This window comes from Bos javanicus, chromosome 5 (assembly GCF_032452875.1).
Source record: "Bos javanicus breed banteng chromosome 5, ARS-OSU_banteng_1.0, whole genome shotgun sequence".
In the NCBI taxonomy this organism is placed as follows: domain Eukaryota; kingdom Metazoa; phylum Chordata; class Mammalia; order Artiodactyla; family Bovidae; genus Bos; species Bos javanicus.
Window position 1 is genome coordinate 37,651,405 of NC_083872.1, and position 27,507 is coordinate 37,678,911.

Consider the following 27,507-nt stretch of genomic DNA (forward strand, 5'->3'; position numbering starts at 1 on the left):
TAGGCACAAAAGATAGAATGTATCAATGAATATATCATTTGTGATGATAGTACATTTATGGATGTAGTAAGTCACAAATGTAAGATAATAGTTACATTTGGAAAGGAAAGAAAGTGAACTGAAGAAAGCATACATTATGGGTTTCAACAATCTGAAGCACTTTATTAAAAGAGTAACTTTAAAAAATTATGGTGAAAATGCCAACATTCAATGAATTTGAGTTATGAGTGAATGGGTGATTATTTATTAATTTTTACATCTGATGCTTGATATTTTTCATAATTATAGAAAATCAAATCATAGTTTCAAAACTTATATGCCAAAACTTTTGAAATTTTTCATTTTATCCTTTCTTTACGTGGAGAAAATCTATTGATGAAATCCCCCACTGCAGGAGAATTTAGTGTAATTTAGGATTCTTGTAGGAGTAATCTGAATGATCAGATTAAGGCAGCTTTCTACTGTGAAAGTTGGGATCACCCAGAAAATATCCTTGCATTGGGGGGCCTGTCCAATTTATGCCAGCATTAAATGCACACTTTGGAAAGAGTTTATTTAGAATGAATCTGCTCTTGATTCTGAAATTCTTTAAGAAAAAAGAACAAGTATGGGAGGACAAAAGGAATAATGGGGAAAATCCTATAATCTAAAAACTGTTTGATTAACTGCTAGAAAACCTAATTGAGTTATGCAAGCCTTTTACAGTTATAACACGTCTTGTTTATTTCATTACCAGTTAGAAATAATTCTCAGGGAGAATGTTAGTGTGATTTAGGACCCTTATAGGAATGATCTGAACGACGAGTAAGTCAGGGAGATGGAATTTTAATGATTCAACTGGTCTCCATTTTCTGGGTTTGGTCCATATGGTAATAACTTACCAACAAGTATTTTCAGAAAGTGAGAAGAGACATGAAAATCATCTCTAGTGACAGGCAAGAGTATTTTAAAAGTGTTAATGAAAGGCTTTTCACGACATGTGTTAAAGACGGTAAGGAGAACTTTCAAGAGGGACAACTGCAGAGAGAGTTTTCCAGTAGGAAAGAGTGCTTAACTCAGTTTAAGAACAAGTGAAGATTTACAGCCAGTAAACAGGGTGGGGTGGGGGATGAAAGATAACTGTGTAAATATCAAAGCTAAGGTTATTCTGGCTGACCTGACTTGACAATATTCTTGCTGAAGTTAGGCCAGATTGATAAAATATCAAGGAAGGGATTTTTGTTAATCTGACTCAGCAGGATTTTTGCTAAAACTGGGCAAAGCACAGAAAAAGCAGAGCACAAGGTCATAGAGGAAGAGGAGCCTCTCTGTTGCTGCTACTGCTAAGTCGCTTCAGTCGCGTCCGACTCTGCGACCCCATAGACGGCAGCCCACCAGGCTCCCCGTCCCTGGGATTCTTCAGGCAAGAACATTGGGGTGGGTTGCCATTTCCTTCTCCAATGCAGGAAAGTGAAAAATGAAAGTGAAGTCGCTCAGTCATGTCCGACTCTTAGCTTTCCCACTGACTGCAGCCCACCAGGCTCCTCCGTCCATGGGATTTTCCAGACAAGAGTACTGGAGTGGGGTGCCATTGCCTTCTCTGAAGAGCCTCTCAGAGGAGCCTAACTGAAGTTTGGTCAAGGAGAAAGTCTTTATCAAATATTAGTATAAGAATATGTGGCTAGACTTTGGGAAGAAATCATTGGGACTTGGAGCATTTGGGACAGAATAATATAAAATTAAAGTCTAAAGTCTAAATGTCACACACAAGGCTGCTTTCTGTCTTTTCATGATTCCAGGCTTTAACCTTCTAGCCAACAGCTCCAATATCTGAAAAGGAATAAAATATTATAAAATATTACCAATGAAGGACCTTATTGCCCAGTAGTTCTTAGACAGCTGCATCTTAGTTGTTGCTATTCAGTCATTCAGTCATGTTCAACTCTTCGTGACCCCATTTACTGCATGCCAGGCTTCCCTGTCCTTCACCACCTTTTGGAACTTGCTCAAACTCATGCCCATTGAGTTAGTGATGTCATCCAACCATCTCATCCTCTGTATCCCCCTTCTCCTCCTTCCCTGAATCTTTCCCAGCATCAGGGTCTTTTCCAATGAGTTGGCCCTTCACATTAGGTGACCAAAGAGCTTCACCTACAGCATCAGTCCTTCCAAAGAATATGCAGGGTGGGTTTCCTTAAGATTGACTGACTTGATCTCACTGCTGTCCAAGGGACTCTCAAAAGTCTTCTCCAGCATCACAGTTTGAAAGCATCAATTCTTCGGTGCTCAGTCTTCCTCATGATCCATCTCTCACATCCATATACATAACTACTGAAAAAGTCATAACTTTGACTGTACGGACTTTCTTGGTGAACGATGTCTCTGCTTTTTAATACACTGTCTAGGTTTTGTCATACCTTTTCCTTCAAGAGCAAGCGTCTTTTAATTTCATGGCTGCAGTCACCATCTATAGTGATTTGGGAGCCCAAGAAAATAAAGTCTGCCATTGTTTCCATTTTTTTCTCCATCTATTTGCTATGAAATAGTGGGACCAGATGCTAGGATCTTAGCATTTTGAATGTTGAGTTTTAAACCAGTTTTTTCACTCTCCTCTTTCACCTTCATCAAGAGGCTCTTTAGTTCCTCTTCACTTTCTGTCGTTAGGGTGGTATTTTCTGTATATCTGAGGTTATTGATATTCCTCCTGGAAATCTTGATTCTAGCTTGTGACTCATCCAGTCCAGCATTTCACATGATGTACTCTGCATATAAGTTAAATAAGCAGGGTGACAACATACAGCCTTGATGTAATTCTTTCCCAGTTTTGAACCAGTCCCTTATTGCATGTCCAGTTCTGCTGCTTTTTGTCCTGCATACAGGTTTCTCAGAAGACAGATAAGTTTGTCTGGTATTCCCATCTCTTTAAGAATTTTCCACAGTTTCCTGTGCTACTCGCTTCAAAGGCTTTAGTATAGTCAGTGAAGCAGAAGTAGATATTTTGCTGGAATTCTCTTGCTTTTTCTATGATCCAAAGTATGTTGACAATATAAAAATCAAGATGATATTCTATTGTGAACCTCTCATGATAAAACACGTATGGAAGAAGAAATATTGTGATATGTGACTCTAGACTACAGCATTTGCAATGGGAAAAAAGCATTGTAACCGCTTGTTCAACAAGAAATCAAAAACCATTGTTCTTTTTACTTTGTGGCTCTAGCCATCAGGAGTTATAATAAAACATTCAAAGTACAATGGTTGTGGACAAGATGTTTTTGTGAATTCTGCTACTTTATAACAACCTAGGGAGAATGTCTGAAATATTGCTTAGTGTACAACTACCACAAGAGTGTGGCTGAACTCTTGACATCATATAGTAGAAAACTCTCACCCACACTGATACAGTTGAAGAGTGACTGAGCCAGAAAGGTGTTTATAATTCTTGGAGCAAGAATAAGCATAGACAGCACATCTGTTTGATCTCTATCCTACAAATGTGTGTGTGCATGGAGTGGTCAAAGTGAGAATTCCGGATTCAGACTGAAGTCAGAACTAGACTCTAGCCCCTTCACATACCACATCTGTGACTTAGACAAGTTACTTTACTGTGCCTTAGTTTTCTCATTTTAAAATGAGATAAAAAGATGGGCATAATGTGAGGACCAACTGAAATAAAGAAATTTTTAGTGCTTAGCCCAGAGCTTAACACAGAAAGAAGTTAAAAGCATTAATCATTACTACTTCAACTACTACTACTACTATTATAATTGTTTAGCTCCATAGCCTACCAAGACCCAGGAGTTGGTGATGGACAGGAAAGCCTCCTGTGCTGTAGTCCATGGGGTTGCAAAGAGTTGGACACAATGGAGCAACTGAACTGAACTGATAGCCTACCACACTACTTTGTGCTTAATTTATACTTAATAAGTATTTTTTGGATTAATTCCTAAAGAAAAATAATCATTCTCTTTTAAGTTTTTGACTGAGTCTGGATAGAGACCAATGATTGAGACACCCCTGCTCCCTTTAGTAACTCATGGTGCTGCTGCTCGTGATACGTCAGCTGGAACATAAAAAAGACCACTTAGTCTCCTCCAGCAGTCTAATGTCTGGCTTAGGGTGATGTATGGAGGCACCTGGATAAATCTCCAGCCTGCAGTAAGTAGCCAAAGGGTAGCATTTGCTGAGTTGTGTGTTGCAAACACATGGTGAACAATTATAATTTTATCAGGAGATTTGAAGGAAGGCCTGGGAATATATTCAATAATTTTGAGAAACCGCTATAAAGTCTTCACTTGCTATGTTCCTAAAGATAAGCAATCTTGGTCAGGGCCCATGGTGAAAGTATGTCTTCAAGACATTGCACATTCAAGCATATGGCACACTTGTACATCGAGTTGTCAATATTCAAATGGATTCTAGTTCTCCAGACTGTTCTCTCCCAGCTGCAGAAGACAGGAAAGCAAACCCCAAACTAACCTATTCTGAGAGAGACACTGGGTAAGAAGTGCAAAGCAAAGATATTATATAGATATATATTTTATGTTAGGAAGATTTAAGAGCTAACTAGAATAAATGTCACAGTCCAAAGTATGAAATAGAGCTATGGCAGAGAACAACCTAAACGTAACAAGTCATCAGAGAATGAGAATTCGAGAAGGAAATATAGTTAGTACAACGTACTTCCAGCAGGCAGCAGCTTATTAAACTGGAGCTCTTTCAGAGGACGGAGCCATTCAGTGTACCTTGAATGGCTAAGCACCATCCTTGGCTTCCATCCTTAGAATTACTTAGTCTGCAAGCTAGAAGGATTTAGTGACTGCTAAAATTGACTGCTATTCACTAAGAAGAACTACAGTGAGATGGTGGATGCCGTGTTCTCAGGAGCCAGGCAGTATGGGTTTAAATCCTGGTTCTACAGGTTGCTAGGTGTGTAAGGATAGCTTTTTAAATTTCTTGTGCCTCCTTTTGCTCAGCTAAATGGGAATAATGATAATATACCTACTTTACAGTGCTGTTATGAGGATTAAGTGAGTTATCTACACAACTCAGAGTCACGTTTGGCATACAGTAAGTCTGGTATTTATCATCATCATCATCATTCAAAAAAATCAAAAGGTTCCACAGTAGTCTAGGTGTGTGTACTCAGTTGCTTCAGTCATGTCCATCTCTTTGTGATGCCAGACCCCATGGACTGTGGCCTGTCAGGCTCCTCTGTCAATGGGATTTTTTAGGCAAGAAGACTGGAGTGGGTTGCCATTCCTTCCTCCAGGAAGGAATCTGACCCAGGGATCAAACCCTCATCTCCTGTGTCTCCTGCATTGCAGAAGGATTCTTTATCCACTGAACCATCTGGGAAGCCTACTTTAGGTATATAATACTGCAATTTTAAAAAATCAATATTTACCTATGAGGTTTCAAAAACCATATTGGAGGATAATGTTCTGAGCTACCTACTTGCGTTTCTCACTGTGATTTCATATGTAACTGACTTTTTTCCCGATTCATTTGACATTTACACATGTATTTTTTTTCTTCTAAAACTTAAGTCAAATATCTAAACAAACAAGGTATCTTCTTTCATAGACAATCTTGGTGAAAGTGAAAGTGAAGTTGCTCAGTTGTGTCCGACTCTTAGCGACCTCATGGACTGCAGCCTACCAGGCTCCTCCATCCACGGGATTTTCCAGGCAAGAGTACTGGAGTGGGGTGCCATTGCCTTGGTGGAATAGACTTATTGTGTCAGGTTATTTTTTAATATATATTTTATTTTTAAATTAGAGAATAATAACTTTACAATATTGTGATGGTTTTGCCATATATTAAGATGAATTGGCATTAGGTATGCATATGTCCCCTCCCATTTGAGCCCCCCTCCCACCTCCCACCCCATCCCATCCCTCTAGGTTGTCTCAGAGCACCGACTTTGGTTTCCCTGAATCATACATTGAACTCCCACTGGCTATCTATTTTGCATATGGTGGTGTATATGTTTCAATGCTGTTCTCTCGTATCATCCCACCCTCTCCTTCCCCCAGTGTGTCCAAAATGTCTTTGTCTCTTTTGCTGCCTTGCAAGTAGGATCATCAGTACTATCTTTCTAGGTTTCATATTTATGCGATATTTAGCATACAATATTTGTCTTTCTCTTTATGAATTAATTCACTTTGTATAATAGGTTCTAGTTTTATCCACCTCATTAGAACTGACTCAAATGCATTCCTTTTTATAGTTGAGAAATATTGCATTGTTTATATGTACCACAGCTTCTTTATCCATTCATCTGTCAATGGACATCTAGGTTGCTTCCACATCCTACCTATTGTAAAGAGTACTGCAGTGAAGATTGAGGTACATGTATCTTTTTCAATTCTGGTTTCCTCAGGGTATATTTCCAGTAGTGGAATTGCTGGATCATATGATAGGTTTATTCCTAGTTTTTAAAAGTAATCTCCATGCTGTTCTCCATAGTGGCTGTATCAGTTTGCATTCCCACCAACAGGTAAAGGTGTTCCCTTTTCTCCACACCCTCTCAATCATTTATTGTTTGTAGACTTTTTGATGATGGTTGTTCTGACCTGTCAATTTATTTTGATTCTCTTTTTCAGTGAAGTTTTGATGTTCTTCAGGTTCTTATTGTTAGAAACTTAACATTATTCTGAGTCTTACATTGGATATGGAAGAGTGTCCAGCACAGAAAAATCCTTTTAAAATTTCAAACCTTTCAAAAGTCTTCAATGTGAGCTCTGTTGACAAAAGATGACATTTATGGGGAAATAATGTTGTTTTAACAGGTTCAGTTCTTGCCTTATTTCCTCTCTCCCTTCCTTCCTATTCCTGAATGTTGAATCTAGTAACAGGCTCTTTAGCAGGCTTTGGCCTGTTCAAGTGGTTGGGCCAAATCTGACTGGGCAGGAAGTAACGTCAGCCAAGTCTTCTGAGGAGGCTTTGGATTGAGTCATGCTGGAGGCCAGCCTGAGATACTGGCCCAAAGGGGGCCAGCAAAGTCTGGACGTCACCTCTGAGCCTTTCCCTCCTCCATTCCATCCTCTCTTGTGTTGGTTCAGGCTTCTGGCTCTTACTCCACTCCATAGAACATTTTGCCAAAAGAACCCAGTCTTAAAAGTCTTAAAATTCCTGCCAGCATGTTTATGTTAATGATATATTGCTGGAATATGCGGTACTAGATGATAAACCCATCTCAGGTTTTGTGTGTTTGTGTGTGTGTGTGTGTGTGTGTGTGTGTGTGTGTGTGTATGTGTGCATCTAAGGACGGGAGCATTGAAAGACACTAGAAAATACAAATGGCTAAAGAAAGTTTGAGTCTGATTTGATTTGGAATAGGCTTATCAGGACATGCACATAAATTCTCATCAGTGGGATGATATGATAGTCAGAAAACTGACAACTACATTTGATTTCTTATGGACCTAGTTTTCTCTCTGGATTAGCTGACACTATTTTTTTAAACTTTATTTTATTGACGCATAGTTGATTTATAATATTATGTTATCTTCTGCTGTACAGCAAAGTGATTCAGAATTATGTTAAGTAGAAACGACAACAAAGATTTTCTTTGCTGGGACAAAACATGAATCATTATAATATTGACCATATCTTAGAGGGTCTAAGAGCAAGAAAAAGAATTCAAAAGCATCAGAGAGAATATTCAGAATGCACAAATATTAAAATTGCTTTGAAATTGTAAAGTACCTTCTAAATGTCAAAAATTTTTGCACATGTTTCCTAATCCTTATAGAAAAACTCCTTTGTTTGTACTATATTTCTTATTTTATGTAAGAACTAAAATTGAGGCACAGCAAAGTAGATGAGTTTCCCAATGTCAAATGGCTAGCAAAGGAAAACTTAAGGATGTGTTCAGGCACTGTGTTAGCAATTTACATGTGTTACTTCATTTACTCTTTATAGCAACCCTTTAAAGATGAGGACATTTAAGAGGAGATTCAATAAAGATAGTGGCAAGACTTATTCCAGGACTACCTTTGGAATTTATAATCTTAAACATATATAGTTTATTGTCTTTTTAAATGGTCGAGTTTTCCTCTTGAGAGCATTTCAAGTTCAAAATAGGTTGCATCTGGTGTCTTGTTAATTTTCAAACAAGTGTGAGATGGTTATTCTTCATCCAAGAGTTCAAAATCAAACCTACACTATATCTCTCATAAAGAACTTTTGCTTTAAAAATTGGTATGTGCCAACTTTCAAGTTATTAGTACATCAAGAGGCTCAGTGGTCTTCAGACCTTTCCCTTTTCCATATAGTCTGATACTTGGTTGTACGTGTAAGGGTTAATACCACAGGCATGCTACTGATGACCTTGAAATGACTTTTACCTTCACAAATTACTAATTACATGACTGGTCAGTTAGGCAACCTCTCAGAAATAAAAGGAATTCTTACCCGCATTAAGGATAGTGTAGTTAAACTTATTTCCCATTTGTCAGGTTCAGGGTTTTGCAACACAGTAAACATGAGAAAATATATTAGAAAATTCACTGCATGGAATTATTTCACTGATAACATCAGTAAAGAAGAGAAAATAGATCTAACCAGGGAAGCTTTATCTCTTCAAAATCATTGAAGATACTTAGAAGTTTATTTTGGACTTATACATTTTGTGTAAATCCTCAAAAGAAATAATAGAGATCAAGTAATCATATTAAATAATTTGGGTATTTATTTTTAGCAAGAACTAAGTTTATTAATGTTTGTGTCGAACAGTTTCCAGATGGCCTACTTGTACATGATATAGGAATCAATTTTAAACTCTTAATAAATCGAAGGACAAAGTAGAAGTATTCAAAAGCATTTACCAAAGATTTTCTTTTTTTTAATATATACCTAAGATTTTAAAGTTGTTGATTATACTTGGTGCGTTCTTGAGACAATCCAGACAAGAAGATGTATTGCAATTGAATTATTTTCTGCTTTGTGTTTTATCCATTTGCTGAAAATTTGGAACCAAATTTTGAGTCTCAATTTTAATATAGATTATTAACTGGGTCTCTTCCTTCATCATATTTTCTCTTTCTTATTGAAAGTTGCTGTCATTTTAGGACCAATAAACAAATTCATAAAAGTTCAAGTAAAAAATTATGACAGTCTACTGTTAGATTTCATATTGCTTAGGAATCAGAAGTCTTAAAACTAACAAAAGAAATAATAATTGTGGAATTTCAGAAATTACATGTTTCTTCTACAAATGTTTATTGAAACCCTAGTAAATCCTAAGAATGAATGTAGTGGCTGAGAGCTCAAACTTTGGAGCCAGGCTGTCTGGATGAAAATCCAGGCTCCACACTTGCTCTCTGCGGATAACCTGAAGCAAGTTATCAAAATCTCTTGTTCCTGCTTCCTTACCTGTAAAATGGGGATAAAATAATATAATCGCATCCATAATGAAGGTAGCTGAGATTGCATGAAATAATGTAAGTAAGAGGATGAGAGTGGTGCTCTAGCCACATTCTGAGGGCTACATATGTAGTAGCTAGTGAGTATGGTTATTGTTACAACAACGAACCAACCATGATCATTGCCCTCATGGTGCTAAGGAGAGGCACTAAATAAAGACTTACTGAAGGGCTTCCCCTGGTGGCTCAGGGGAAAAGAATCTGCCTGCAATACAGGAGATGCAGGAAACATGGGTTTGATCCCTGGGTCAGAAAGATCCCCTGGAGGAGAAACTGGCAGTCCACTCCAGTATTCTTTTTGGGAAAAAAAATCCATGGACAGATGAGCCTGGGGGCTACACTTAGGAATGCATAGTGGATGGAAAGACTTATTATATTCTAGGTACAATACTGATCATTTTATTTTTATTATATTATTGAATTCTTATAATTGTTTTGAGGAAGATTTTACTCTTTTAGTTTATAGGTAAGAACATTGACACTTACAAGTGATAAAATAATTTTGCTAAGGGTTCAATTAGCAAGTGACAAAACCAGAATTCAAATCAAAGTTCTATTCTTTCAACAGCAGGCTGATCATTTAGAGAAAATATATCAATCATTTACTTAATAAGAAGACAGTATAAATGGTGGTTAGAAGTACAGACTCTGAAGACCACGTGATGAAGATTTGAATTCTGTCTAATCTTCTTCCCAGAATACTATCCTCAAGCAATTTGTTTAACTTCTCTGTACTTCAGCTTTCTCACTTGTAATATTATAATAAATTTTTAAAAACAGATTTGATATAAAGATTGAATGAGATAAAATACACAGTGCTTGATTTGTACTAAGTGCTTATTTTTCTTTGATTCATTTAATTGAACAGTATAAGAGGTTGTCTATTTTGCTTTCTCACTTCATGTTCCTGGGTGTCAAAGCCAAGTTTCTAGAAATTATGATGCAGGCTCTAGAGGATGACGTGGCTAATTTAAGAGAATTAATCTTAAATTTCCATCATTTAGTAAACTATAAAGACTAGAATTTTCTGGGCAAGGCTGATATTCAGCTGGTAAGCAGCACTACAAATATACAAGCCATTAAAATATTGAAATACAGGGTTTCTATACCAGATGGTGAGTGATTAAAGATCTTGAGTCCATGTGCTACCTAATAAGAGGCACAGTGGTGCCTGCTGGTGAGGGTGACCCTCGGCAGCTGCAGCGTGCACTGAGATAGAAGCTGACCGAAGCATCTGTGACACTCATCTTGTGCCCTGGAGTGGCCCAGCACAGATGAGGGCAGTAAGACATGTGATAGGGCAGACAGAGCGATAACGGTAATGCTGGTGAAGGTCACGGTGCAGGCTCTTTGGATCACTTGTCCTGCTTCTAGCTGGCAACAGCAAAGAACCAGCTTGTCCCTAATACTTTCAACTGAATGGGGAAAAAAATCAGGATTTCTATGTCTAATTCGTAGTTCAGATAGGGACATCTTTTAACTGATGACAATAGCATCAAACAAACAGAACACCAATCATTCCTAAAATTCAAGAAATGGTTTACAATTTGTTTGAATAGTTATTGGCACTACAACTTCTATCATTTGGTAAGCAATTCTGTATTACTTCTATCTTAGTTTATTTGGAAGATAAGAGGGACGTATAGTTTTTTGCTTTGTTAATTGGTTTCTATAGCAAATTTTAATTTCCAGTTGTTAACTATCTTTAACAGCATGTAATTAAAGGCCTTAGACCATGTACGAGGGCAGTAATATCTCACAAATGTTTGTAAAATAGATTTCTACAACAAAGATGCAATCAGTTCAGTTTAGTTCAGTCGCTCAGTCATGTCCGACTCTTTGTGACCCCATGGACTGTGGCACGCTAGTCCTCCCTATCCATCACCAACTCCCGGAGTTTACCCAAACTCATGTCCATTGAGTTGGTGATGCCATCCAATCATCTCATCCTCTGTCAACCCCTTCTCCTCCCACCTTCAATCTTTCCCAGCATCAGGATCTTTTCAGATGAGTTGGTTCTTTTCATCAGGTGGCCAAAGTATTGGAGTTTCAGCTTCAACATCAGTCCTTCCAATGAACATTCAAGACTGATTTACTTTAGGATGGATCTCCTTGCAGTCCAAGGGACTCTCAAGAGTCTTCTCCAACACCACAGTCCAAAAGCATCAATTCTTTGGCACTCAGCTTTCTTTATAGTCACACTCTCACATCCATACATGACTACTGGAAAGACCATGGCCTCGACTAGTTGGACCTTTGTTGGCAAAGTAATGTCTCTGCTTTTCCATATGCTGTCTAGGTTGGTCATAACTTTTCTTCCAAGGAGTAAGCGCCTTTTTATTTCATGGCTGCAGTCACCATCTGCAGTGATTTTGGAGCATTCCCCGCCTCCCCCCCAAAAAAAGTCAGCCACTGTTTCCCCATCTATTTGCCATGAAGTGATGGGACCAGATGCCATGATCTTCGTTTTCTGAATGTTGAGCTTTAAGCCAACTTTTTCATTCTCCTCTTTCACTTTCACCAAGAGGCTCTTTAGTGCTTCACTTTCTGCCATAAGGGAGGTGTCATCTGCATATCTGAGGTTATTGATATTTCTCCCGGCAATCTTGATTCCAGCTTGTGCTTCATCCAGCCCAGCGTTTCTCATTATTTACTCTGCATATAAGTTAAATAAGCAGGGTTACAATATACAGCCTTGAAGTACTCCTTTTTCTTTAGGAAACAGTCTGTTCCACGTCCAGTTCTAACTGTTGCTTCCTGACCTGCATACAGATTTCTTAAGAGGCAGTTCAGGTGGTCTGGTATTCCCATCTCTTTCAGAATTTTCCACAGTTTATTGTAATCAATTTCTCACAAATAAATTGAGACTTTTTTTCCTAGGTGATGTGCAGACACAGTGCTTAAAAATGAATAAAGGAGGACAAATCTGTTAGCTTTACAAAATATTCTGAAAATGACAGTGAAGAACTGATTATGAATTTATTAAAAAATATGACATTGCTCTCTTTTGTCTGATAATACTATTCCTTCTTTTCAAGTTCACTTTCTTTAGTTATTAGTTTCCTCTCCTGTTTCTCTGAAAAACACCTGCAATTTCGAAGTGGTTAAACTTCCCATTCCAGGTAAACAAATGTGGTAGATGGTAGCAAGTGTCAGAAAGTGTATTATCATCAGAGGACATCAGAACCAGCACTCAAATGATCCAGTTTTCTGAACCTAAATTTGAACACTTGGTTCAGATCATCAGATGATGCTGCCTCAATTCATCAAATACCTATTGAGTTCTACCACACGCTGTGCCCACGGGGTACAAACCTGGCAAGAATGCCTCTGCCCTCGTGGAATTTAGTCCAGTCTAATCTGTAGGTCAGGTTACTAATAAGTAACACAGTACTGTAATAACTGCTACAAAGGTAGAAAGAAGGAAGACAGTCCTCCACCCTTTTGGAGAAGGGAATCACATTTGAGGAGACTCTTATTCTAGTCCGGGAAAAAAAGGCATCTCCTTAACAAGCAAATGTTAGAGCCGGGGGAGGGCACTCTGGGCCAACCCAGGCACACAGGGAAGTTCTCTATTGAAAGAATGTATCTGCCACATGACTGGACACTTTAACATTCTCCAGGTATATGCAACTGAAAGAAAAAAATCTCATTTAGATGTCTTGGGATCTCATCCATTTTGATGTTTTGCTGTGCTTTATCAAAGTGCATTGGCTCTCCTAGTAGTAAGGAGACTTCAGCATACTGCTACATATGAAGGAGCTTTAGATGAACTAGGAAAGTGACTTCGTTCTTTTGCTTCTTAAAGTAAGTACAAACTTTGCTTCATTTTTGTGACCAGCCTCTTTAATGTATCATGAGTTAGAGACTGAGGATTTTCTCAGTAGGCTACTTTTGGAAATCAGTTTGAGGTTGAATCTCAGCAGTTACAAACCTCAGATGAAAGGAGCCACGTGTACAGAGGCTTCTTAAAGACCCAGTCAGCCTTCATTTCCTCTCACAATGGGAGGCTTAGGGCCTCTACTGACTAGGATGAACCACAACAAAACAATACCTCCATGTGTGGGTTTTAAAAATAAACTGACTGATTTGTATGTACAAATGGCATCTTAGAAAAAGGAATGTAGAAAAGCCAAGTTGAAAAAGAAAACAAACAATACTTGAAATTCTCCCCTCTTTTCTCTTTGAACAGATTTTCTTCCTTAGAACTGTTGTCTGGAAAGCTCATATATTATTATATCGCCTGCTGAGCAGTTCAACCACCCCAGTATTGCTCTGGGATTTTAATGATATTATTATAAATGGTATGATAGATAGGTTGGGGTTTTTGCATAGATAACGAAAAGCCTCCAGCCCTTTAAACCTAAAGGCAGAGCATATACATTTGTTATCTTGGCTACACTATTGACAACATAAGAGATTCTTTGGAGACTTGAAAGCTGGGGCCAGCCGTGTCAGCTTGCATTTTAGGAGCGTTTAATTAACTGATTAATAGCACAAAAGAATATATCCACTCACTTGAAGTTTCATTTGCATAGCTTATCAGTAGGAGATTTTTCCAGTAATTTGCATACTCTGCTGCTCTCACAATTAGAATAACAAGGAGAAATCATCAAACTATATAAACAATGGCTATCAGCTAAATCTAAGTATAGATGGGAAATTAGAATTTATCTAGACCACTGTTATTAACAAATACATATTTTTAATCACATAATTAATAGCAGAAATGGACTGAGTTGTATAGCCTTCATGTATTAAATTGTTTGGAATTTATAATTATCTTTAAATAAAGTCAATATTCTTAGTAACTTATGGAGATTAAGTCATTAGGTCAAGAAACTAGCTAAGATACACTTTACATTCAAATTAAGTTTGTGTCTGAATGTGCTTTTTTACTTATAGGAATCTCTAAGTACATGAAAAGTTACAATCACAAGGAATTTATATTAAAATGATATATTTATAGAAGACAGTAATACATAATACTAATATATAAAATTAAAGAATAAAAATTTCAGCCAAATGTCAATACTCTGACAAATAAATCTCTCTCCAAATATGTAGATAATTATGTTTAAAACATCAAATAATTTCTTTGGAATAGTTTGAAGGCAACATAGAACGACTTGAAAAGTCAATCCACCTTTAAGATTCTATCATCTCTGATGCTATATCTTTAAAGTGGTCCTAAAACTAGAAGAGCAAAGATACTTTGATAAAAGCTGAATGAAAGATCAAGAAAGATCAGATCTCAAGGTTTTACAAGTGACTTTTTTTTTTTCTTTTAAGGTGCGTATATCTGGAGAATGTTAAATTGTCTAGTCGTGTGGCAAATTATGTTCTCAGGAAGAGTCAGACTTTTATGTCTCTGATAGCTCAGCTTGTCCTTCTCACAACCCTAACAATTGCCAGCTAAAGCAACGTTTTATCTTCCAAGACTGGGTTAAGAGATCTGACTCCTTTCCCCACAGAGAATAGATGATTCTTTTTCTTCTTGCCACCTTTGTAGCAATTATTGCATTGTAACAAATAATTAGGATATTGTTCCTTCCAAAACTGACTTTATAAAATCACTGCATTTTTAAAAAATAACAGATTTTTATTAATCTTCTTCAAGTCCAAGAAACAAACACAAGAGCATGAGAAATTAAGGCTTTTGTTATGATGTTCTATACACTCTTCAGTAGATCAAACAGAATATTGAATTTTGACTTAACACAAGCTTTCTATTAAAAAATATGTTCAGGAATACAATTGAGTAGTTGAAAATTCTTTAGAGAGTCTGAAAAAGTAGAAATGACATATCTCAAAGATTTGTTTTCCTTTATTAAAATCTGTAAAACAGAGCCAGTTTTGTTATATATTTCTTTATTATTTTTAAATATATAATTATATTTTATTTATTTATATATAAATATATATAACATTATATTGCTTTCAGGTACAAGCATAATAAATCAACATTAGCATACAGTACAGAGCGATCACCACAATGTACGGTTACTATAGGAATGGTAACCTATTCCTTCACCCTTTTTACCCACTCCTATACCACTCCACCCCTCTGATAGTCACTTATCTGTTCTCTGTACCTATGAGTTTAGTTTGGTTTTATGCATTTGCTTTGTTTTCCAGATTCCATATATAAGTGAAATCATACAGTACTAGTCTTTCTCTGATTGACTTATTTCAATTTAGCATAAAACCCTCAGGGTCCATCCATGTGGTTGCCGATGGTAAAATTTCCTTCTTTTTATGGCTGAGTGGTATTTCATCGTGTTGTGAGTGTGTGTGTGTGTTTCTCATGTCTTTTTTATCTGTTCATCCATCAATGGATGTTTCCATATCTTTCCAACTATAAATAGGGCTGCAAAAAACATTGGGGTGCATATATCTTTTTGAATTAGTATTTTTGTTTTCTTCAGATACCCAGAAGTGAAACAGTTGAATTAGATGGTCCTATTTTTAATTTATAAAGGCACCTCCATATTGTTTTCATAGTGGTTGCACCTTCTTACATTTCCACCAACCACACAGGAAAGTTTGCTTTCCTCCACAACCTCTCCAACACTTGTTATTTCAGGAAACCATCAACAAAACCTACTGAATGGGAGAAGATATTTGCAAATCACATATTCAGTAAGGGGTTAATATTGAAAAAATATAGAGAACCCATATAACTTAACAACAACAAAAAACAAGTAAGCTGATTGTTAAAAGTGGGCAGAGAGAGTAGGAGATAGGAAGAAGGTTCAAGAGGGAGGGGACTTATGGATATCTGTGACTGAGTCATGTTGATGTATGGCAGAAACCAACACAATATTGGAAAGCAGTTATCCTCCAATTAAAATGGGCAGAGGATCTGAATGTGCATTTCTTCAAAGAAGACCTAGAGGGGACCAACAGACACATGAAAAGATACTCAACATCACTAATTCTCAGGAAAATGCAAATCAAAACCACAATGAGGTATCATCTCACACCTGTTGGAATGGTTTTTTATTAGAGCCAATTTTTAAAAATTATTATAAACATTTCCTATAGTTTTTGTTTCAAAATGGAAATATTTGTTGGATTCACTAAGTGTATAAAATCTTCATATAAAGTCACCAGGTTTAAGATGTTTTATTTCAAGTTTACCTGGTTCAAAAAAAAATCTCAAAAGTAAATATTATAGAAATGCTTTTTGGAAATTAAATTGATCTCTTGATTTTTTTCCATACCATTTGCTTCCTTCGAATCTTCCAGTATCAGTAAACTGTTGATGTCCTACTCAGTTACTGAAACCAAACTCCAGTAAAAATCTTTGATTCCTCCCTTTTCTCACTGTCATGCAATATGATGTTTCATTTACTTGACACTTTTCTCAAGATCTTGAGAATTCCTTATTGGAATCATCAAGCTTTGGTCCAAAGTAAGCACTTCCTGACCACTCCATCTAAATTACTAGTGTCCCAGCTCCTCACTCTCACTCACAGCATGAGATCACATCGCTCTGTTCTACTCACCTCATAGTCCTCAGCATCATCTGGAATTTATGCTGCTCGTTGCTGTTCTTAGTCTCTTTATCTTGTCCACCAGACTTTAAGCCTTTTCTTTCTTGTTCTCCCCAGTGTTCCAGTACTTAATAGAATACTTGCACATAATGCACACTGAAAAATATATTTCAAATGAATATTTTGAGAACAGATTTTTGAACATTTATTTCACTTAAGAAATACCTTGTGCCTAGTATTATATGAGGGAAAGGTAAGGGATATATATTGAAAGACAGACATTTTATCACTTTTTGCTAACCTGATAAAATAAGACAACTTGGCATCCTTCCCTGTACACCTCCCATTCACTGTCCAATTCTCATTTCTCTTTCTTTCTCTTCCCAGGAACCTTATTCACAGGAAAGCAGAATGACAGAATGAGAATAACACAGACCACAGGAGTTAGATGAGTTTGTGATTTCCAAACTGGGTGAACTTGGGCCAGTTGTTTAGATTTATAGAGGTTGTGTATCTCACTTGAAAAATAGGAATTTTTTTTTTCTATCTTACTGGTTGTGAAAACTGAATATAACAGTGAATGTAATATATATCTTAGAATATTAATGGCGTTCATTAAATGGGAGCTTTATTTTTCATGAAATTATCTGATGTCAGTCATACCCCAAGCCAATTTTCTTTTGAATCAGATCAGATCAGATCAGATCAGTTGCTCAGTCGTGTCCAACTCTTTGCGAGCCCATGAATCGCAGCACGCCAGGCCTCCCTGTCCATCACCAACTCCCGGAGTTCACGCAGACTCACGTCCATCGAGTCAGTGATGCCATTCAGCCATCTCATCCTCTGTCGTCCCCTTCTCCTCTTGCCGCCAATCCCTCCCAGCATCAGAGCCTTTTCCAATGAGTCAACTCTTCACATGAGGTGGCCAAAGTACTGGAGTTTCAGCTTTAGCATCATTCTTTCCAAAGAAATCCCAGGGCTGATCTCCTTCAGAATGGACTGGTTGGATCTCCTTGCAGTCCAAGGGACTCTCAAGAGTCTTCTCCAACACCAGAGGTCAAAAGCGTCAATTCTTTGGCGCTCAGCCTTCTTCACAGTCCAACTCTCACATCCATACATGACCACAGGAAAAACCATAGCCTTGACTAGACGAACCTTTGTTGGCAAAGTAATGTCTCTGCTTTTGAATATGCTATCTAGGTTGGTCATAACTTTCCTTCCAAGGAGTAAGCATCTTTTAATTTCATGGCTGCAGTCACCATCTGCAGTGATTTTGGAGCCCAGAAAAATAGTCTGACACTGTTTCCACTGTTTACCCATCTATTTCCCATGTGCTTGCATAAGATCAATTTTTGAAAAGATAATTGGCAGCTAGCAAGCATACTAAAACACAATATGCATCATATTTTTAATGGTCTGATTCCTTTCCTTGAGAATAAAACAAGAGGTAATTATAACTCTAATTCCTGTTGCTTCCTGATGTGTTTGCTGGATCCCATGGCAGGCCTGGAGGCAGCAGTCTGTCAGTATTGGCCTGAGTGAGTAATAAGGTGCAGTAATGTCAGAGCCATTAAGCATCATCTCACAGTTAAAGGGTGAGAGGTCAAGTGGCTGCCTATGGAAGTAGCATCCAGTAGATCCAAAGCAGAGACAAAAAAAAAAAAAAAAAAAACAGTCAAGTCATCCCATCCAAGAGGAAATATGAAGTATTTCATACTGTATGTTATTAAAAAATAGTCTGGAGCTGAAAGGATATGTCTCTGAGGCCAAGAGACCCAGCAAATATGGGAACTTATGCAGTGTAATAAATTTTATCATGGAATAATGAAATATCTGACAAGACTAATTTTATTTATTGCTTGATAGATAGCATTTCTATATTTAAAATCAGTGGTAAATTAGGTGCTTTGGCAAGAGAATCTAAAGCAATTTCAGTTCCATTTTTATTTAGGCTTAAATCATCCTTTCTCTTACTTCATTACCTGATTAGAACTCTTAAAATAACTATGTCAAGCACATACGGTCGCCAAGTCTGATAGAGGCACCAACACCCAAAGGTGTATGTATGTGCATGACAGTGATATTTCCTACAGCAGTGCTCTGACCCTATTGGAGAAGGAACTTAAATACTCTTCCTTTATAGGTAACTGAGATAATCAGGAGGCAAATCTGCTCTTGTCATCTCTAACCATGATGGTAGCAATGCTTGGAACCCATCATTTTTGAGGGATTGCAGGAAAATATGGGATTCTGTTCTTAACTGAAATGGCCTAATTAATGCTGGGTTATCCCAGATCGACTAACCCCAGTAGAATTTTTCAATTTAAGATCTAATTCTGATCTGTTTGGGAATTGGATCTAATTGGAGTCTTGACTGGACTTGGTTTCCTAGAGCTACCTTATGTCGTCTTTGGAGCCACCCTAGAAATATAAATAAGGCTCCTATATATTCAGTTCAGTTCAGTTGCTCAGTTGTGTTCAACTCTTTGTGACCCCATGAATTGCAGCACTCCAGGCCTCCCTGTCCATCACCGACTCCCAGAGTTCACCCAAACCCATGTCCATTGTGTCGGTGACGCTATCCAACCATCTCATCCTCTATTGTCCCCTTCTCCTCCTGCCCTCAATCTTTCCTAGAATCAGGGTCTTTTCAAATGAGTCAGCTCTCCCCAATCAGGTGGCCAAAGTATTAGAGTTTCAGCTTCAACATCAGGACTGATCTCCTTTAGAATGCACTGGTTGGATCTCCTTGCAGTCCAAGGGACTCTCAAGAGTCTTCTCCAACACCACAGTTCAAAAGCATCAATTCTTCTGCACTCAGCTTTCTTTATAGTCCAACTCTCACATCCATACATGGCTACTGGAAAAACCATAGCCTTGACTAGATGGACCTTTGTTGGCAAAGTAATGTCTCTGCTTTTTAATATGCTGTCTAGATAGGTCATAATTTTCCTTCCAAGGAGCAAGCATCTTTTAATTTCATGGATGCTATCACCATCCTCAGTGATTTTGGAGCCCAGAAAAATAAAGTCAGCCACTATTTCCACTGTTTCCCCATCTATTTGCCATGAAATGATGGGACTGGATGCCATGATCTTATATATTAGAGGAGTCTGAATATGACTCAAGCAGAAATAAATTCCTTTAAGCTTTCTAGACTGGTCAATACCCATGTGTGCATGCTAAATCGCTTCAGCCATGTCCAAGTCTTTGCGACCCTACGGATCATAGACTACCAGGCTTCTCTGTTTGAGGGATTCTCAAGGCAAGGATACCGGAGTGGTTTGCCATGCCCTCCTGCAAGGGATCTTTCCAACAGAGGGAGTGAATCCATGTCTCTTATGTCTCCTGCATTGGCAGGCAGATTCTTTATCATTAGTGCCACCTGGGAAGTCTAATTGATACTCAAATATCCCCAAATGTAATGACAGAGGAGGCAAGTTTAAAATATTCCCAGCCACCTGGGAATCATCTAGAATTATAGTGTCAAATATGGTAGCTACTAACCATATGTGTGTGTGTGTGGGCTTAGTCATGTCCAACTCTAGCTGTTAAGTCACGTATAACTCTTTGTGATTCCATGGACTGTAGTGTGCTAGGCTCCTCTGTTTAGGAATTTCCAGGCAAGAATACCGGAGTGGGTTGCCATTTTCTAGTTTCTCTGGTGGCTCAGTGGTAAAGAATCTATAATCTGGGAGACCTGGGTTTGATACCTGGGTCGGGAAGATCCCCTGGAGGAGGACATGGGGGCCCACTCCAATTCTCTTGCCTGGAGAATCCCATGGACTGAGGAGCCTGGCAGGCTATGGTCCATAATGTTGCAAAGAGTTGGACATGACTTAGTGACCACGACCATATACATATACAATGGAATATTACTCAGCCATAAAAAGGATGAAATAATGCCATTTGTAGCAACATCGACAGACCTAGAGATTATCATACAAAGTGAAGTAAATCAGAGAAAAACAAATGCCAGATGATATCACTTATATGTGGAATCTAAAAAGAAAATGATATTAATGAGCTTATTTACAAAGCAGAAATAGACCCACAGAGATAATAAACTTACAGTAACTGAAGGGAATAGCAGGGCTGGGAGTGGGGAGAGATAAACCAGGAGGAGTTCGGGGTTAACATATACATACCACCACCCTTATGGCAGAAAGTGAAGAGAAACTAAAAAGCCTCTTGATGAAAGTGAAAGAGGAGAGTGAAAAAGTTGGCTTAAAGCTCAATATTCATAAAACTAAGATCATGGCATCTGGTCCCATCACTTCATGGGAAATAGATGGGGAAAGAGTGGAAACAGTGTCAGACTTTATTTTTTTGGGCTCCAAAATCACTGCAGATGGTGATTGCAGTCATGAAATTAAAAGATGCTTACTCCTTGAAAGGAAAGTTATGACCAACCTAGATAGCATATTCAAAAGCAGAGACATCACTTTGCCAACAAAGGTCCGTCTAGTCAAGGCTATGGTTTTTCCAGTGGTCATGTATGGTTGTGAGAGTTGGACTATGAAGCAAGCTGAGCACCAAAAAACTGATGCTTTTGAACTGTGGTGTTGGAGAAGACTCTTAGAGTCCCTTGGACTGCAAGGAGATCCAACCAGTCCATTCTAAAGGAGATCAGTCCTGGATGTTCTTTGGAAGGAATGATGCTAAAGCTGAAACTCCAGTACTTTGGGCACCTCATAGGAAGAGTTGACTCATTGGAAAAGACTTTGATGCTGGGTGGGATTGGGGGCAGGAGGAGAAGGGGACGACAGAGGATGAGATGGCTGGATGGTATCACCGACTTGATGGACACGAGTTTTAGTGAACTCCGGGAGATGGTGATGGACAGGGAGGCCTCAGATCAGATCAGATCAGTCACTCAGTCGTGTCCGACTCTTTGCAACCCCATGAATCGCAGCACGCCAGGCCTCCCTGTCCATCACCAACTCCCGGAGTTCACTCAGACTCACGTCCATCGAGTCAGTGATGCCATTCAGCCATCTCATTCTCTGTTGTCCACTTCTCCTCCTGCCCCCAATCCCTCCCAGCATCAGAGTCTTTTCCAATGAGTCAACTCTTCGCATGAGGTGGCCAAAGTACTGGAGTTTCAGCTTTAGCATCATTCCTTTCAAGGAAATCCCAGGGCTGATCTCCTTCAGAATGGACTGGTTGGATCTCCTTGCAGTCCAAGGGACTCGCAAGAGTCTTCTCCAACACCACAGTTCAAAAGCATCACAGGGAGGCCTGGCATGCTGCAATTCATGGGGTCGCAAGAAGTCGGATACGACTGAGTGACTGAACTGAACTGAACTGATATCTAAAATAGGTAAACAAGGACCCAGGTAGCGCTAGTGGTAAAGAACTCGCCTGCCAATGCAGGAGATGTAAGAGACATGGGTTTGATCCCTGGGGTAGGAAGATCCCCTGGAGGAGAGCATGGCAACCCACTCCAGTGTTCTTACCTGGGAAATCCCATGGACAGAGTAGCCTGGTGGGCTACACTCCATAGTAACAAAGAATTGGACATGACTGAAGAGATTATTTAGCACACACACTGTATAGCATGGGGAATTTTACTCAATATTCTATAATAACCTATAAGGGAAAAGAATCTGAAAAAGAATATGTATATATATGTGTGTGTGTGTGTATTACTGAATCACTGCATACTCACTGTACACTTGAAACTGACAAAATGTAGTAATTTAAACTTCAATTAAAAAAGGAAAAAATAAGTTTAAAACTATTAAAAACTAAACTTTAAATTAATCTAAATTAAATGGAAAATTAAAATTCAGTCCTTTAGTTACACAGAGTTCAGTAAGCACATGTACAGGATATAGAACATGTCCATGATCTAGAACACAGTACCTTTCCATAAGAGCACTACTTGGTTTCTTAAGCCAGAAGTTTGCTATAGATTTCAAAGCTAGTGTGTCTTGTGAAAGTCCAATAATCATGTGTTGAATGGTTGAGTAAATGATCTCTCTATTTTCTATACATGCTTATGCCCCTGTTGCCTCTTCTCTAATGCTCATCAGGAGTATAAATACTTATGCAGCATCTATCATCTCCACTAAACTAAAAGTTCTGTGAAGGCAAGCACCATGTCTATCCAGTTTCTCACTGTATCTCCAGCATCTAACACAGTGCCTGAAACATTGTTATTGTGCAAGAAATATTCATTGAATGAAATAATGAATAGATGGATCCTAACTTTCTATATAGCACTCATGTATAAAAATGGGGTTTGCGTGAGAACTAAATGCAATAGGATAAATAAAGTACCTGGCATGTACCTGATATATAATTGGAACTCAAATACTACCTCTCTTGTTCTCTGATTAATAGAAGCCTGGGTCACTTGGATATAACAGGTCACAAAGACTTCTGGTCAAGCCAATAATTTCCTTAGCTCTTAGCTTTGTGCTTCCTTCCCTTTGATCAAAAACTTGGCTTAAGTTACTAACTACAAGCAGAAAAGATCAGGGTTCAATTCCGTTATTTGGCACTAAGGCAGCAGGTTTCCAAGGGAACACAGTACCAACTCAGAGCAGTAAATGTCATAATTCATCCTAGAAATCTCTTCAAGACTAAAATTCTGGCTTTTGACCAATCATCCATTTTGTTCAGTCTTTCCTTCTCCTATCAGACTTCTGAATGCAATACTGCACCATAATTGTGGAAACCATTCCTAAAGATTCCTGGGCATGAATTAGCACTGCAGAGGCAATTGGAGGGAGAAATTCAGGGTGAATTTTCCTTTAGGATGAGCATTTCAAGTCTTTTGTTGTTGTTGTTGTTGTTGTTCTTGCTTTGTGCTTTCAACTCTCCCCTAAAGTGCTACCTTTAGATATTTTAGAGGTGAGGATGGATGGGACATTTTTGTTTAGTTTAGAGACAGTTATTAGAAAAGTCAATTTTAAAATGTACAAAGTGAAAAAGGGAAAGGAAAAGACACTGAATGTTCTCCAGGGTGGTTCTAAGTATTACAGGGCATGTTGTAGAAAAATTTTTAGCCATCTGCTAACGGATATTAGTAAAAGTGGAGACTGTGCTGAAAAATAAAGTGTCAGGTTGTCCTTTGCAGAAAGTTAATAAAAAGAAGGAAGTGAAAGACTGCTCATTATTTTTAATGACCTTGCTTTCCAGCAGAGTGCCTGTATCTCTCTGCCTTTACTTTCTGCCTTCTTTCAGTTCATTTTAACACACTAAACTACTCCTTAGAATGATGGCTTTGTTCTAAAGCACAGAGTTCATCAGAAGGCTCACAGTCCCAGGCTGACTTGTTAGTCACAGGTTCAGTGCCAAGGTGATGATGCAAAGATGATCCCAGGACATTGTCCACGAAACAGTCAACAATCATGACTGCTCTGGACTTCCTTTTGGACATGTCCACTTTGTTATGCGGAATAGCTCTCAAATGTTTTATTGTGTTTGGTGGGTGATACAAGTTTCAGCCATCCATAAAGAGAGTAATTACCAAAGTGGTTCCTCCTGCTTTGGTAAACCAGGAGGAATTACAGCGTGTTGTGGTTAGGAGTAGGCTCTGTTTCTGAAGAGCCCATATATGTATATGCATGTATGGAATTTTATACACACTTACTTTTCTAGTTTTAGTAGTTCTATACAAACTATTTGAATGAATAAAGTTCATGCTATACATGTAGCGTAGGTAACTTTCTGTGCTAATATCCTTAGTTATCAATGGCCTTGTATCTCAGAAAGAAATTATGGCAAGATAGATAATAAATTCATTAATAATGAGACAAAAAGTAATAAATAATCCTTCATTTCACAATGATGCTAAAAGAAGGTACACTCTTTAATCTAGGCATGTGTATGTTTCATACAGCAGTAAAATTAAGTCCACAGATACACAATAATGATAAACTCATAGTTGCATGCACATGCACACACACACACTGAAGGAATGAAAATTTAATTCCAAACTCTATATTAGATATACCTGCGGTCTTTGTTAGAATTTTTTTAACCTGATTTCTCTCTCCAAATAACGGCTAAACTGGCTGTGCTTAGGAAAGCCCTTTGAACTCAATATTCACAAGTCCTTGTGTTTTGAAAAAGAGATAAGTGCTCTGGAGAGTGCCTGCAATGGGTAAATGACACCAGACTCCTGCGGGTGGGCTTGGAGCTGGAAATGCAGCAGGAGCATTTTCTATGAATTTAATGGGGCTGAGTCTTTTTGACATCCTTCAGGCAAAGTCGTCAGAGATTTACCTATTTATAAAGTCAACAATTGGAGTGACGCTCTGCAGGGTTGACTTGCATTTCCATGTGAGTGTATGTGTTTTTTAAACAAAATTAACGGGTCTTTTTGCCAAAAGTATTCAGGCACCATCATACCCTTAAAAAAGCGTTTCTAGAAATAAAGTATATGTTTATTCATTAGCTGTCAGGCGCTTCTGGGCTCTGTACCCACACACACAGGCTGTTTAATGTGGAGTTTAATAACATTTATGTAGAACCAAGCTGGGGACGAGCTTGGTGGAGAAAAATCCATACTGACAAAACATACGGTTTTGCTTGTCTTCATCCAGGAGTGGAAAAGCCTGATTAAGATTGCCCTGTTTTATCTAAACACTGACATGCTGTTGATAAAAAAAGAAAAAAGCATTTTACTGTCATGCTAGAAACATAAAATGAACCCAGCCAGCCAATTTGAAAGAAACATTAACATATTTTCGTTTTCCCCTAAGCCCAGTAGAGATTCGGTTTGAGTTATTTTTAACCTCTCCCCCAAATGATTTAACTTTATTGTTTCCTAAGATCTAGAATTGTTTGATCTATTTAGTTTGCAAGAGACAAAGTCGATAAGCTGCTGAGCAGAAAACTAATTAAGAAAGAAAGAGTTCACTGGATTTCCAGTGAAACAAAATAAGTAAAGAAAAGAAAGCAAATGTTTTGCACTGTTGTCAATTGGGCTTATACTGTGTGGAGGGAGTTACCTAAGTCATTTCCCCAAGGGCAGGTCTGCTCTAAATGACTTATTATTAGAGTCCATATGAAAATCATCACACATGGCTATGACAACTGATTCTAGAATGGGTAGTATGAGGGGGTAGGGATGAACTGTGAGAAACAACAGGAAGAACAATTTGCCTTAGGGGGTGAAGATATACACTTAGGATGTATAAATTCACCACATTGATGGCCACAGTATCTATTAAGAGTCACCAACTGAAATGCTTAACCTGTATTCCCATTTTAGAACAGTAGGCTTTCCTGACCCTGGTGGTTCAGCTCAGTTCAGTCACTCAGTTGTGTCCGAATCTTTGTGACCCCATGAATTGCAGCACACTAGGCCTCCCTGTCGATCACCAACTCCTGGAGTTTACTCATGTCCATCAAGTCGGTGATGCCATCCAGCCATAAGTAGGGAAAACCACTAGACCATTCAAGTATGACCTAAATCAAATCCCTTATGATTATACAGTGGAAGTGAGAGCCTGGTGGTACAGGTATTTAATTGTCTAAATTTGTACATTTTTGTGTATGTGTTTAGGGGAGTGATTTGAGGAGAGGGTAGAGGGAAAAAAGAAATAGTTTCTATTGCATAAATCTCTGTTTGGAATTGTAATATTTAAACAGTAAATACTAACAGTATGTTGAGATATGTTATCCTCTTGAAGACTCAATTGCTCATTTATAAAAGGCAATATTAAGCAACTTCTGGCTTAGTTATGAGTATTGAATAAGAGTACCTGTGTAAATAACATTTTATTATCTCTAAAGGAACAAATAAATATGAATTTCTTTTTTTGCTCTCCACCCTGAGACCTACCTGAATAGCCATCCTTTTCTGCCACCTATCCAGGACAAAACAAATGAGAAAACAATCCACAGTAAGCTACCGATTGAGAGAACCATATGCTTACTCTATACCTGAATATGTAAAGAGGGTGGGGGTAGGGTAGAGAGATAGCAAAACATGTGTTTATCAGATGATTGGTGTTCAATTTAGTTTTCTATCTACTCCCCTCCGATTATTTTGGATGCTCTAGAATGGCACAATAGGGACATAGTACTAATAATAAACCCAGTTTTGGACTAAAAATAACTTAAACAGCTCTGCCTCTTTCATTCTTTTTCTTGTCGAGTCCATTGAGCTAATTAGTCTAGAGCAGGAATATGGAGAGAGAACTCCTAAAAATAGATAAGGTTATTAAGAGCCTTGGGGAAATACTCTGCTGTAATTTGCTTTCCAGATAAACTTTTTATATAGGTATATAAGAACGATTGCTCAATTATAATAAAATTCCTATAGAATTACACACTCAGTGGTAATCAGTATGAACTCATTCTGTCCCACATGTTATTACAGTGAATACCACAGTGTTGTGAAGGGTCAGACAAGACAGAGAAACAGATGATGTAGGTAACCAGGAAGCCAAAACTGAGAGCAGAGAAGCTAAAGACCACAACAGGTTTCAACTGAGAAAGAGGAGGGAGGCTGGGTTTTTGTGCAATGAAACTTTGTACTTTAAAGCTCACTTCCTGAAACTGTTGCAATACCATTTCTATCTCCAAAAGAGTCAAGTCTGGGTAAGGAAGGAGTAAATGGAACTTGCAGAAAGATT